The 14,932-nt window shown below is 36.7% G+C and overlaps 1 pseudogene; it reads left to right on the forward strand.

Moving 5' to 3' along the window:
- Nucleotides 1-485: 485 nt before the first annotated feature.
- Nucleotides 486-14,932, forward strand: part of LOC101725401 (serine/threonine-protein phosphatase 2A 55 kDa regulatory subunit B beta isoform pseudogene) — a 175,920-nt pseudogene continuing 161,473 nt past the window's right edge.

Here is a 14,932-nt window from a genome sequence, read left to right on the forward strand (position 1 = left end):
GCAGATCGAAGTAAATTAGTCTTAGCAAGCCAGCAGCAGACCCTTGAGATTCAGGCTGATTTCTGGCTGCAAGTCCCAAGTTGAGCTCCCTGATCTCCTGTAAGGTTGAACTCTGCAAGGTTCTACTGCAGGTTCCAATTGCCCTTCCCCTGAAGATAGTACAGGTTCCGATGGGAGGTGATGATCCTTCCAACTTACTAAGTATGGTGGTCTGGTGTGCCTTTGTTTCAGAGATTCTCTTCACTTTTACAGTGGGCTTCAATTTTCTTCAAGGAGCCCGAGAGAGGCTGTATTTCTGTTGTTCACTACTGCTGTATCTTTTGGAGCTCAGGACAATGGCCTTTATGAGCCCCTGTGCCTCTGAGGTGTGGATCCAAGTACAGGCACAGTCCTGAGGCCAGAGGTGGGGGGTGGGGGGTGGGGGGGCGGTGCTGCAGTTGCCTGAGGGGCTCAGCTCCTCACTGGACCACTCCTGACTGGGAGGCATGAGTGGGGGTCGCGGGGCAGCGCTGATGGCTCCAAAAGGCTCCACTCCTCAGGGGGCCACTCCTGCTCTGCTGTGCTGCTTACATCAAGCACAGACCAGAGGTCTGACTGCTTTACCCATCTATCTATATAAGAAAAGACACACTTCAGCTTGCATGATTGCTACAGCCTGGGGAAAATAGAAGGACCTCTGGAGCAGGGAGGCCACCTCACAAACCCACAGGCTGGCTAGCTCGATTTTAAAACTGCAGATTCTGGAAAGAAACCACTGATTCAAAAATAGAGGGGGGATTTATTTTTGACTCATTTCTTACTTTTTGCTCTCTCTCTTCTCCGTTGTTTTTTTAGGGGTTTGGGATTTTTTTTTTTCTTTCTTTTTTTAAATTTTAATTTTAATTTTTTTCATTTTTATCTTTTTTATTTTTCTTCGTCTTCTTCTTTCTTCTTTTCCATTACCATCATCTAATTGTATTGATTTCCATTTACTCTTTGATAAGATGCTTTACTTCACTTTTCTACCTTTCTCATCTTCCATTGCTAATTTTTAATTTTTTTCTCATTTCATTCTCCCATTCCCCACCCACTCTATCTTCACTAATATAACCATTAAGTTTTATTAATCTTAACATAATTCATTTTATGCAATAACTAGTGAATTATTTTCTATTGTTATTGCAAGTAAAGTTATTGCCTATAGTAGATATTTACTTTAACATTTGGTTAGTCTTAGTGTTTCTACTATAATTATAGATCTCTTTTCTATGGCTAAGGGTGGGACATCATTGGTTCTTGTAGTATTTCCATATTGAGTTTGTCTTTGATGTCATTACTGTTGTGATTTACATGTTATTGCCAAGGAGACATTGTTGTTTCTATTAACAAATCTTCTCTGTATGCCAATATCTGGATTGCCTTTGCATCATTACCAATTCTATTCTGGGAGAACTGGCTTCTGGGCCAAGTACACTGCATCCTCCACTTTCAAATTAATGGAGGTGGTCAGATCTTGGGACAGAGCTTATACATAGCCACTCCCATTGTTCATGACTGCAAATCATCCACAAAATAAGAGATCTCTAGAAACCGTAGAAACTAAATCTTTCCACTTTAAGTGCCCAAAAACCTCAGAACAAACAAATGAAAAATACAAGAACAACAGAAATATGAAAAGACAAGGTAACAAAATCCCTCCAAAAACTCTTGAGTCTCTCAAAGCTGATCCATGAGATATCAAGGGAAAGGATATCAAAAGCCACATAGATTAATTATTTGAAATGATAAAAAAGAATATTAAAAACAGAACAATAACAGACTCTGAGAGCTCACAGAAGATATAACTAAATAGATAATGGACTTAATAAACAAAACTGTCAGCAAGTTTACAGAAGACACAATTAAAAACTATATGAAGGGTGGAGAGGTTGAAGGGAGGGCAAATGAATGGGAAAAATAAGAACCAAGACAGGTTATATAAAGGTACAAATTTCCAAAGATGAATGTCATTATACTGTATTCCTAAAATATAACAATAAAATTAGTAATAAAAAACAAACTATATGAGCTAAACAAAATGCTAAAAATATGAATGACCAGTTTAGCATGATTTGTAATCCATGAAAATGTACCAAACAGAAATTAAAGAGGTTAAAACTATTGAAAATATGTGCATAAGTGATCAATGTGAGGACAAAATGTCAAATGCTGGGTACCAATTGCTCATAGATACCTTGAAAATAAGAGAACATCGAAAATGAATACAACAGCTGCTAGATGATGCAAGCAATACCAATCTAAGGAAAATTGGAATTAGTGAAAAGTCAGAAGATAACATATAGCATAAAAAACCTGTTTGCAGGTTATAATAATAATTATTATAATAATAATATGAGAAAACTTTCCAAATATGGGGAAGAGTAAACATAAAGATAGTTGAAGCATGTAAAATCTCAAATATCTATAATAAAAAAATAATTTCCACACATCATAGTTAAAATCCCATAAATCCAATCAAGGGCAGAATCTTTGACAGCTGTTAGAGAAAAGGAACAAATCACTTATAAAGGTAAACTCATTAGAAAGAGAGCAGTCTTCTGAACACAGACTTTTAAAGGCATAAAGTTTTGAAGTGTTTCAAGATTGAAAAGAAAAAAAATTTCCAACCCACACTTATATATGCTACAAAACACTCTTTTAAAATTGAAGATGAAATAAGTTCTTTTCATGATGAAGAGCACTTAACAAATTCATGACCAACAAACCTATTCTCAAAAAAATTCTCAAGGATATCCAATATCCAAGAAGAGACAATGAAATGAACAATGACAAAAAGTCTAATTAACTGAATATATCAGGACGCAGGGTGAAGAGTTTAACAGAGAGGAAAAAAGAATATTAGCAAGCAGGAAATAATACAATGACAGGAATAAGTCAATATCTTTCAGTAAAATTTCTCATTGAGAATGTTCTCAATTATCACAATCAAAAGACACAGGTTCCCAGAATGGAGAAAAAACTCAAACCTGATAATATGCTGTCAAGAGACCTGTGCAGTAGGTTCTGATCTCCTGTTTGGTGCTATGGTGCAAGGCTGATGAAAAAAAAGAATAACCAAAAGCAACTAAAAGCGAGAACTAAAAAGACAGAGCTACCAGGGAGCCAGGACAACCAATGTTGTTGCAAGCAGCAAAGGCACTGGTCAGTACAAGTCACTGAATTTTACTGGTAATCAATTGGGGTAAAGGTGAACTAAGTGCTAAAGGGGAACTACGGGTGAGGACATGCAATCATGCAGTTACTATGGATACTAATACAAGCAAGGCTTGTAAAGGACAAGAAAAATAATTATTGCATTAAGAACAGAATAGACAAAATATAGGGTTGTAAGTAGAACTTTGTCCTTCTAGTTAAGAAAATTTTAATTGCGGAAATGGAAAATGGTGCCAGTTACTCTGACTTCAGCACATAGGCTTTAGCCATACTCACTTCTCAAAACAAGCCAATTGAGTGGTTAACTCTTTACAACCTGCAGTGCTTACAACCTGCTTTGAGCATAATCTATATTGCAGTTCCTTACAATATGCTGTGTATGAAAAACATTTAATCCAAAAAGAAATTCATAAACTAAAATTCAAAGGATGGAAAGCAATATTATATGCAATGTGACTACTGAAACAAGTAAAAGTATCTATTCTATTTTCAGACAAAGTTTATTTCAAGGCAAAAATGATCAGAAGAGTCAAAGAAGGTCAAAACATATTGGTTAAGAGAAAAATTCTACTATAAGAGATTAAAAATTATACACATATGAATTCAACCCCAGCACACCCAACACAGCTCTGGTGGTGGTCTTCAATACCCATTGTCATAAACAGACAGATCAAATTTTAAAAATATCAAAAAAATCAGAGTTGAACTAAGCCTTTCAACAAATAGAACTTTGAACACATAAACTTAATAAATATCTATAGAGTGTTCCAAATGAACACAAAAAAATGTTCATTATTCTCAGAAATACATGGGAATTTCTCTGAAATACATCACACGTGGGAGCAATATGCCTGAAGAGATTAGGAGTCACATCATAAAGACTCAAATAAGATCATATAAAAGCACAGGTAATTGGAAGAAAGGAAGGGGAATATATTCTGTTGCAAAATATCAATTTGAAAGATGAGACTTTTACTGCAAACAAAACATAGGCATAGGAATTTAAAAGAAGTGAAGCAGTCTAGCAAGGCTGTTTACGGGATCTCAGCCTGTTCCCAACATAGGAACTGTCATTTTGAGAAGTACCCAAATAGGTGGTGGGATCCAAGTAGCATGGCAGAGCCAAGCCACACAGGATAGACCTGGAATACATGGTCCCTCACCTCATTTTCTTGTTCCCAAAAAGAGGACATTGCAACCTGGCAGCATTTTTCACTGGCACACACCAAGGGTAAATGATCAGAAACCTGCTCCCTCCCCTGACTCACCCATTCTTTCTCAGACTGTGAGCAGATAAGCAATCACTGCCTGTGACGAGAGTAAGTCTTCAATGTTGGATCCCGAGCACACCTGAGTCACTACTGTGGTCCTGAAGTTTATCCCAAGCAAAATGGGATATTTATTCTAGCACACAGATCTAACACTGGTCCAACTTGAGTCCATACTCAGCACCTGGGGCTGCCTTGACCATAAAATAAGCTGTCATTGACCTGCTCCAATCCTAGACTCACCAGTCTCTGTCTGACACCAAATACCAGTCCCTGTGTAACTAGGTTTTATACATGGTGTTCCAAACACCCTGAGCACAGCAGGGTCACCACTCTGCATTCATTCAGAGCCCTGGACATAGTTAATGCCTAATACAATAGGCTAGTCCTCTACCTGGTTAAGCAGCAAGAATTAATGGATGTGTATTCTGCCTGGAACTCCAGACACCTATGAGACACTATATAGCACTCTATGCACCCACTGGGCTTGTAGAAATCTGTCCAAGTTAGTCCAGATCAGTGTTGTGGTTGGTGAAGATTAAATGAAAGACTTCTTAAAAATAGCAAGAGATCACCAAAAATCAATCAAACAGCTGTTAGATGATTTAAAGAAGAATAATTTAAGATTAACTGGAATCGATGAAAAGTCAGAAGATAACACAAAGGAAAGAAAAACCTGTTCACCAAAGTGATAGCAGAAAACTTCCCAAATATGGGAAAAGATTTTGACACAGAGATAAGTGACACTAAAAGAGTACCAATTAGCAGTGATTAGAAAATAAAACACAAGTCTCATAATTGTCAAGATTCAAGAAATTCAAAATAAGAACAAAATATTAAAAGCAGTTAGAAAAAGAAACAAATCACCTACAGAGGAAAACTGATCAGAATCACAGCAAACTTCTCAACGCAAAGCATTAAATCAAGAAGAGCTTGGAGTGAATTAGTTCAAGTCCTAAAAGAAAAAAAAATCCAACCCAGATTGTTGTACACTCCAAAACTATCTTTCAAATTTGACAGAGAAATTAGATACTTCCCAAATAAAGAACACCTGAGGAAATTCATGACCACCAAACCAGCACTCCAAAAAGTTCTGAAAGATACTCAAGAATGAGACAATGAAGACACTGGTTCCGATACTCCCAATAGAATGATTCCACCAGGCAAGATGTGTGTTAAACGGAACAGAAAGGAAGATAACCATCAATAGGCAAATAATATGACAAGGTTAAATCAATACATATCAGTTACAACTATCAATGTGTATGGTCTCAATTCACCAGTGTAATGAAACAGATTGGCAGAATAGATGAAGAAACAAGACCCCAAAATATGATGCATACAAGGAACACATTTAACTCAAAGACAAATGTATAAACTGAAAGTAAAGGATGGAAAGCAATATTCCATGTGACAGGAACCCAGAAAAAAGCAGAAGTAGATATTTTATTTGAAGACAAAGTGGATTTCAATCCAAGACTGATCAGAAAAGACAAAGAGAGTCACTACATACTTGTTAAGGGAACAACCCAAGAAGAAGAGTTAACAAATATAAGTACTTATTCACCAAACAGCAATGTACTCAATTGTATAAAAGAAACACTTATGGTTATAAAACTCAGATAAGCACTAATTCAGTCATAGGGCATGTCCTTAATATGTACTTTCACAAACAGAGAGATTAACTAGAAAAAAATCAAGAAGGAAATATCAGAACTGAAACAAGGCTTTGAAGAAATCCACACAGTGTTTCACTCAACGACAGAATACATATTCTTAGCTAGACAAGTGACATTCTCCAAAATAGATCACATATTAACTCATAGAACATGCTTAAATAAATGAAAAGGAATTGAAATCATCCCATGCATATTATTAGGTCATAGTGCAATGAAATTGGAAATCAATGGCAAAAGAAACCAAAAAAATACATAAACAGATGGAAATTAAATAACACACTGCTATACAACCCATGGAATATGGATGAAATTTAAGAAGAAATTAGACAATTTCTACAATTGAACTATAGTACCAGTACAACATATCAGAACTTATGGGATGCAATGAAAGCTGTCCTGAGAAGAAAATTTATAACAGTGAATTCCCATGTTAGGAAAATAGAGAAAACTCAAACAAATACCTAATGTTGCACCTCAAGCTTCTAGAAAAAGAAGAGCAAGTTAAACACAAAGTACATGCAAGGAAGGAAATTATTAAGATCAGAGCAATTGGGTCTTTGAATTTGGGGGGTCTGATTTTTTTCAATTCTTTATATATTCTAGATAGTAGATCTTTGTCTGAGGTACAGCTGCTAAAAATTTCTTCCCATATTGTAGGTTGTCTCTTAGCTCTGTTGGTGGTTTCTCTTGCAGTGCAGAAGCTTTTTAATAAGATGAGATCCCAGTTGTTGATTCTTTGTGTTAGCTCCCATGCTACTGAAGTTTTGTTCATAAAGTCTTTTCCTATGCCAATGTCTTTGAGAGTTCTACCTAACTTATCTTCCAGCAAGTTTACTGTTTCTGTCTTGATATTTAGCTCTTTAATCCACTTTGATCTTAGTTTAGTGCACAGTGATAGGTATGGGTCTAGTTTTAATCTTTGGCAGGTTGAAATCCAATTTTTCCAACACCATTTATTGAACAGACAAAGAAGTAAAAACAGCAAATAAATATATGAAAAAATGTTCAACATCACTGGTCATTCGAGAGATGCAGATGAAAACAACACTGAGATTCCACCTCATCCCACAAAGAATGGCTGCTATCAAGAAATCAACCAATAACAAATGCTGGAGTGGGTGTGGAGAGAAAGGAACCCTTCTCCATTGTTGGTGGGAGTGCAGACTTGTGCAACCACTGTGGAAATCAGTATGGAGATACCTCAAAGATCTAGGGCTAGACGTCCTATTTGACCCAGCTATTCTCCTACTGGGTATCTTCCTCAAAGAATTAAAAGAATCATACCACAGTGATATATGTGCACGTATGTTTATAGTGGCACAGTTTTTAATAGCTAAAGCTTGGAAACAGCTCAAGTGCCCATCGACTGGAAATTGGGTAAAGAAGATGTGGGGTTTTTTATAAAATGGAGTACTACTCAGCCATAAAGAATGAGAAAAGAGTCATTTATAGCTAAATGGATGCATATTGAGGCCATACACTTAAGTGAAATAAATAGGACACACATGTGTAAGTATTGAATAGTATTTCTAGTGTGAGAAACTGAAAGTGTAAATTAGGATGAAAATGATTAAAATGAATAATTGATAATTTAAAATAAGAAAAGGTCCAAAGGTGGAGGGATGGTGGGAAGGGAAGGGGAAAGGGAAGAAAGGAAAGGAAAAAGTGTGAGAAAGAAAAAAAATGGAAACAAAGTCTATGTAAATAGGGAAGGGCCCATAGATAATGGGGAAAAAAATAAGAACTAAGATACATCATGTTCAGGTACAAACACCCAATGATAAATGTAAATGTATTGTATACCTTCAAATGTACCAATTAATATATAAATTTTAAAAAATTAAATAAATAATAAATAATAAACAACTTCTTCCAAAAATAAAGATCAGAGCAAATATTAATACAATTGCCACTAAGAAAACAATACAAAGATTCTATGAATCAAAGTGTTGGTTCTTTGAAAGATTAAATGAAACAGACAAATCCTTAGCAAATCTCATCAGGTAAAGACAGAAAAGACCCAAATCCATGTTATTAGGAATAGAAAGAGCAAAATCACAATGTATCCTGTAGAAATGCAGAAGATCATCAATATTTATTTTGAGAAACTGTGCTGTAGTGAGATGGAAAACTCGGAAGAAATGGATAGATTCCTAGATACATATGAATTACCAAAGCTGAATCAAGACTATATAAAAATTCTAAATAATCCAATATCAGTCAATGAAATTGAAGATGTAATTAAAAACCTACATACAAAGACAATCCCAGATAATGATGTATTTACTGGTGAATTATACAAGAATTTTAGAGAAGATCCAATGTCCCTTTTCCTCAAAATCTTAATGAAATTGAAAAAGAAGCAATACAACCAAACTTTTCCCTTGAAGCAAGCATTACCCTGGTAGCAAAATAAGAAAAGGACCCAACCAAAGAAAGAACTATGGGTCAATCTTCGTAGTGAACATAGATGCAAAAATCCTCAATAAGACAGCAGTAGCAGCCGCTGCGAGTGCGCGCGTGTGGGCGTGAGGGCTAGGACCATAGTGCATTCCCACTGGCTCCCCTGTCCCCCTCTCCTGTGAGACTGGATGCGGGGAGGGATCATGGATACTTGTCTGCTGGCTTCTGGTTCCCAAGCAAGGAAGCCTGCTGTCAAAGGAGGAGGACATTGATGCCCGCAAAATCAACAAGTTTCCTGCGCTACCACAGCTATGCGACTGAAGCTGACATTATCTCTAAGGTAGAAATCAACCACACGGGAGAATTACTAGCAACAGGGGACAGGGGGGTCGGGTTGTAATATTTCAACGAGAGCAGGAAAGTAAAAATCAAGTTCATCGTAGGAGTGAATACAATGTTTACAGCATATTCCAGAGCCATGAACGCGAATTCGATTACCTGAAGAGTTTAGAAAGAGAAGAAAAAAAATCAATAAAATCAGATGGCTCCCTCAGAAGAATGCAGCTTACTTTCTTCTACTAATGATAAAACTGTGAAGCTATGGAAAGTCAATGAGTGTGATAAGAGGCCAGAAGGCTACAATCAAAAAGATGAGGAGGGCTGGCTCCAGGATCCTGCCACCATCACTACCCTGCGGGTGCCCATTCTGAGACCCGTGGACCTGATGGTGGAGGCCACCCCTCGAAGAGTATTTGCCAATGCACACATGTATCACATCAACTCCATATCAGTCAACAGCGACTATGAAACCTACATATCTGCTGATGACCTGAGAATTAACCTATGGAACTTTGAAATAACCAATCAAAGTTTTAATATCCTGGACATCAAGCCAGCCAACATGGAGGAGCTCACTGAGGTGATCACAGCGGCAGAGTTCCACCCCCACCACTGCAACACTTTTGTGTACAGCAGCAGCAAAGGGACAATCCGGCTGTGCAACATGAGGATATCGGCCCCTGTGTGAAAGGCACACCAAGTTTTTTGAAGGGCTGGAAGATCGAAGCAACAGATCATTTTTCTCTGAAATTATATCTTCAATTTCAGATGTGAAGTTCAGCCACAGTGGGAGGTATATCATGACCAGGGACTATCTGACTGTGAAAGTCTGGGATCTCAACATGGAAAACCACCCCATCAAGACTTACCAGGTACACAGTGCCACCCATGCTAGGTCCTCCCTTTGTGTGCTTTTAAAAATGCTTCTACCGAGCCAGGGATTTAGCTCAGTGGTTTTGCCCCCTGCTGCACAAGTGCAAGGACCTGAGTTCTATCCCCAGTACCAAAAAAAAAAAAAAAAAAAAAGGAATGCTTCTGCCTGCAAAGGTTTACAATGCAGCAGAATAAAAGGCAGCTCATAGTGACACAGTCAATAAAATGGTATGGGCTGTGAATGCCATAGGATTTAAAACAAAGGCATATATACACAGAGAGGCTAGAATTTAGCATATACACTGAAAACATGGAATGATAACATAGATCAGTTGAGCAAGACAAGCATGGCCCTGTTCTTATGTAGCTGACCTTCTGAGGAAAAAGCTGGATGATGCACAAGGGAGTAAGTGTGCAGTTTTGCAAGGAATGGTACTGGTTCTATGGGAACACACGAGGCTAAGCCCAGTGAGAAAGGTGAAGACAGGACTCATTAGCCAAGTCTTGATAACATGACCTAGTCAGAAAAAGCATGTTCTTAAAACAATAACAGAGAAATGGGGTGTATCCTGAAAGTTTATTTTGAATATGGAACCTAAGGACAGAAAAATGAGCATGGATAAAGCTTGGAAACAACCCAAGTGCCCATCAGCTGGAAACTGGATAAAGAAGATGTGTTTTTTTTTTATAAAATGGAGTACTACTCAGCCATAAAGAATGAGAAACTAGAGTCATTTATAGCTAAATGGATGCATATTGAGGCCATACTCTTAAGCGAAATAAATAAGACACACATGTATAAATACCAAATAGTTTCTCTAGTGTGAGAAACTGAAAGTATAAATAAGGATTAAAAAGGTTAATAACTAATAATTGATACTTTGAAATAGGAAAAGGTCCAAAGGGGTAGGAGTGGTGGGAGGAGATGGGGAAAGGAAAGAATGGAAAGGAAAAATTATGAGAAAAGGAAAAAAAATAGAAATGAAGTATGTAAATAAGGAAGGGTGGAGGGGTGAAGGGCGCACAGGTAATGAGGAAAAAATAAGAACCAAGATATGTCATGTACAGGTACAAGCACCCAATGATAAATGTAAATGTATTGTATACCTAAAATGTACCAATAAAAGAATTTAAGAAAAAAAAAAAAAGAAAAGAAGAAAGAAAAATGAGTATGGAGATGTGGACTCTGGTAATATAGGTTATTTTGTCTTTTGGCTGGGTACAAACAATGGAGACTCATAAAAGGGTTTTATACATAGAAAAAAAATCCTCAATAAGATACTGTCAAGCAAACTGCAGGAAATCATCAGGAAGATTATGCCATTGTCAAGTAGGATTCATGCCAGGGATTCAGGGATAGTTCATCATACCCATATCAATCGATGTAACACACCACATCAACAGAACCAAAGACAAAAATCACAAGACTGTCTCAATAGACAGAGAAAAGGAATTTAACAAAGTCCAACATCCATTCATGATAAAAATCCTACACAGAATTGGAATAAAAGTTCTTATTTTAATCTGATAAAAGCCATCTCTGAAAAACCAACTGCTAGCATCATATTAAATCATCAAAAGTTGAAAACTTTCACTCTAAAATCAGGAAGAAGATAAGATGCCCACTATCACCATGTTTTTTAATATACTTCTAGAAACATTAGCCAGAGCAATGAGTCAAGATAAAGAAATAAAAGGCATATGAATAGGAAAGGAAGTAGTTAAATTATCATTTTATGATGACATTATACTCTATGTAGAATATCCCCAAAACTCCACCAAAAGATTCTTAAAATTATTGACCAAATATGGCATTGTAGTAGGATACAAAGTCAACACTCAAAAATCAATAGCATTCCTATAAAGGAATAACAAACTCACTGAGAGAGAAATTAGGGAAACCACACCTTTCACAATAGCATCAAGGAAAATGAAATGCTTAGGTATCAATCTAACAGATGAAGTAAAAGCCCTACTCACTGAAAACTACAATACTCTGAAAAAAGGAGATTGAGGATATCAGAAAATGGAGATAGCCTCTGTTCTTGGATAGCCAGATAGTGAAAATGGCCATACTTTCAAAACTGTTAGACACATTTAATGCAATCCCAATCAAAATGCTAGCAGCATTTCTCACAGAAGTAGAGAAAACAATTCTAAAATTCATATGGAATCAGAAGAGACCTCGAATACCACAACCAATTCTGGCCAACAAAGGAAAGGCAGGGGGCATCACAATCTCTGATTTGAAGTCATATTATAAAGCTATCGTGATAAAAAAAAAAAACAGTGTGTTACTGGCAATAAATTAATAAATAAATAAATAAATAAATAAATAAAAGACCAGAGGATCAACGTAAGAGTAGAAAATGCAAAAATAACTCCAAGCACATTCATGTAACTTATCTTTGGCAAAGGTCCCAAACATCTTCACTGGAACAGAGACAGACTCTTTAGTAAATGGGAAAACCAGGTTTCTACATGCCAAAAATTGAACCGAGCCCCATTTCTCTCACTATGCATAAAGTGACATCAAATGGATCAAAGATCTAAATATTAAACAGAAACACAATCTACCGAAAGATAAAATCGGTAAAACTCTTGAAGACATAGATATATGTAAAGACTTTATGAACAAAACCTCAATTGCATGGGAAATATTGCAAAGAATCAACAACTAGTATCCCATCACATTAAAAAGCTTTTGCACAGCAAAACAAACCAGTGACAGACTGAGAAGTCAAGCTCACAGAATGTGGAAAATTTTACCAGCTATTCCTCAGACAGAGGACTAATATGTAGAATATATAAAGGACTAAAAAAATCAGGCCCTCCAAATGGATATAAGAAATGAATACATACTTCACAGATGACTAAGTACAAACAACAAATAAATATATGGAAACAATGTTGAACATCACTGATCATTTGAGAAATGCAAGTTAAAAAAACACTGAGATTCCTTCTCACTCCAGAAAGAATGGCTACCATTAAGAACACATCCAATCAGCTCCCAGAACAGAGGAGGCCTCTGGGTTGGCATGCCATGGCTCCCAGCCCAGAGGAGACTTCCACATCAGCATGCTACAGCTACCAGCCAGCAAGAGGCTTCTGGGAAGGCATGCCATGGCTCCCAGTAAGGAAAAGACTTCCGGGTAAGCATGCCACAGATTTCAGCACAGAAGAGGTGAGCCACGCACCCCCCTACACACACGTCGAAATGAGAAGACAGGTAAAAAAGCTTCAGAACCAGACTTCAATATCACCTACAGCAACCCCAAAAAGAAATGAGATGGGACACTCTGATACTCAACAACCTGGACTCCCTAAACTAGCAACAAAAGAGGATCTGGAAAAAATGAAATCAGAAATAATTTCTCACATAACAGCGAAGATTGTGCCCATAGTGCAAGACATGATTAATAAATCTAGAGAGGATACAGGTAAAAAAATACAGAAGCTGAGGAACATGATGGAATGCAAATATAGGAAATAAACAGAATCCATAAAACAGATGGAAACAGATTTCCAAGAGATTAAAAATTCCATTGAAAGTCTATGCAGCAGAATGAGCCAATGTGAAGACAGAATTTCAGATACAGAAGATAAGATTGCAATTAGTGACCAGGAAAAGAAAAAATTCTTTAAAATAGTAAATGACCATGAGAAATCAATCCAGCAGCTGTTAGAAGATGCAAAGAAAAATAACATAAGACTGATTGGAGTCAATGAAGAAAGAGGAGAGTACAGATGACATAAAAAAAAACTGTTCACAGAAGTGATGGCAGAAAACTTCCCCAAAAGGGGAAAAGAACTTAACATACAGATAAGCAAGGCATGTAAGACTCCAACTAGCCTTGATTAAAAAAAAAAAAACTACACATAGGTATATAATTGTGAAGATTCCAGAAACCCAACAAAAGAACAAAATTCTACAAGCAGTTAGAGAAAAGAAACAAATCACATACAAAGGAAAGCCCATCAGAATCACAGCAGACTTCTCACTGCAAACCCTCAAGGCTAAAAGAGCTTGAAGTTATGCCTTTCAAGCCTTAAAGGAAAACAACCTTCAACCCAGACTGATGTACCCTGCAAAACTATCTTTCAAAATTGATGGTGAAATGAGATACTTTCATGACAAAGAGCCCCTTAGAAACTTCATGAATACCAAAGCAGCACTCCAAAAAATTTTACACGATATCCTAGGAACAGACACTGAGGATCACAACCCCAGGAAGCAAAGCAGAATGAACCTATCTGGCATGACAATAAATTAAATGTAAAGGGGGAGAACCCAACAAAAAGAAAAAGTCATGACAATGGTAATTAAATACTTTTCAGTTATAACCATCAATGTTAATGGTCTCAATTAACCAATCAAAAGAAATAGACTGGCAGAATGGGTCAAGAAGCAAGATCCAACAATATGCTGGACACAAGAAACACACTTAATTCAAAAAGAAAACCATAAACTGAAAGTTAAAGGGTGGAAAACAATAGTTCTTGTGACAGCAACCTGAAAAAAAGCAGGAGTAGCTATCCTCTTTGCAGACCAAGTGGAATTCAAACCAACACTGATTAAAAGAGACAAAGAAGGACACTATATCCTTGTAAAGGAAACAATCCAAGAGAAAGAGATGACAATCATAAATATCTATGCACCAAACACTAGTGCACCCAACTATATAAAACAAATACTAACGGACATTAAAAACCATATAAGCACTAATACAATAGTAGAGGGGCACCTCAATACTCCATTGTCACAAATAGATAGATCAACCAGACAAAAAAACAAGCAAAGAAATACTAGAACTCAATCAAACTCTTGAACATATGAACTTAACAGATGTTTACAGAATGTTTCACACCACAAAATCAGAATACACATTCTTTTCAACTGCACACTGGTCGTTCTCCAAAATAGACCACATACGAGCTCATAGAACATATTTAGGTAAGTGTAAAGGAATTGAAGTTATCCCCTGTATGTTATCAGACCATGGTGTGATGAAATTGGAGATCAATAACAAAAGAAACTGCAAAAACTTCATTAACACATGGAAATTGAACAGCACACTTCTGAATGACCAATGGGTCAGAGAGGAAATTAAAGAAGAAATCAAACAGTTCCTTCAAATAAATGACAATGACAACAAAACATATCTAAATCTATGG

This window comes from Heterocephalus glaber, unplaced genomic scaffold, assembly GCF_053883595.1.
Source record: "Heterocephalus glaber isolate CG9 unplaced genomic scaffold, H.glaber_assembly_v1.0 deba00001613, whole genome shotgun sequence".
NCBI classification, from domain to species: domain Eukaryota; kingdom Metazoa; phylum Chordata; class Mammalia; order Rodentia; family Bathyergidae; genus Heterocephalus; species Heterocephalus glaber.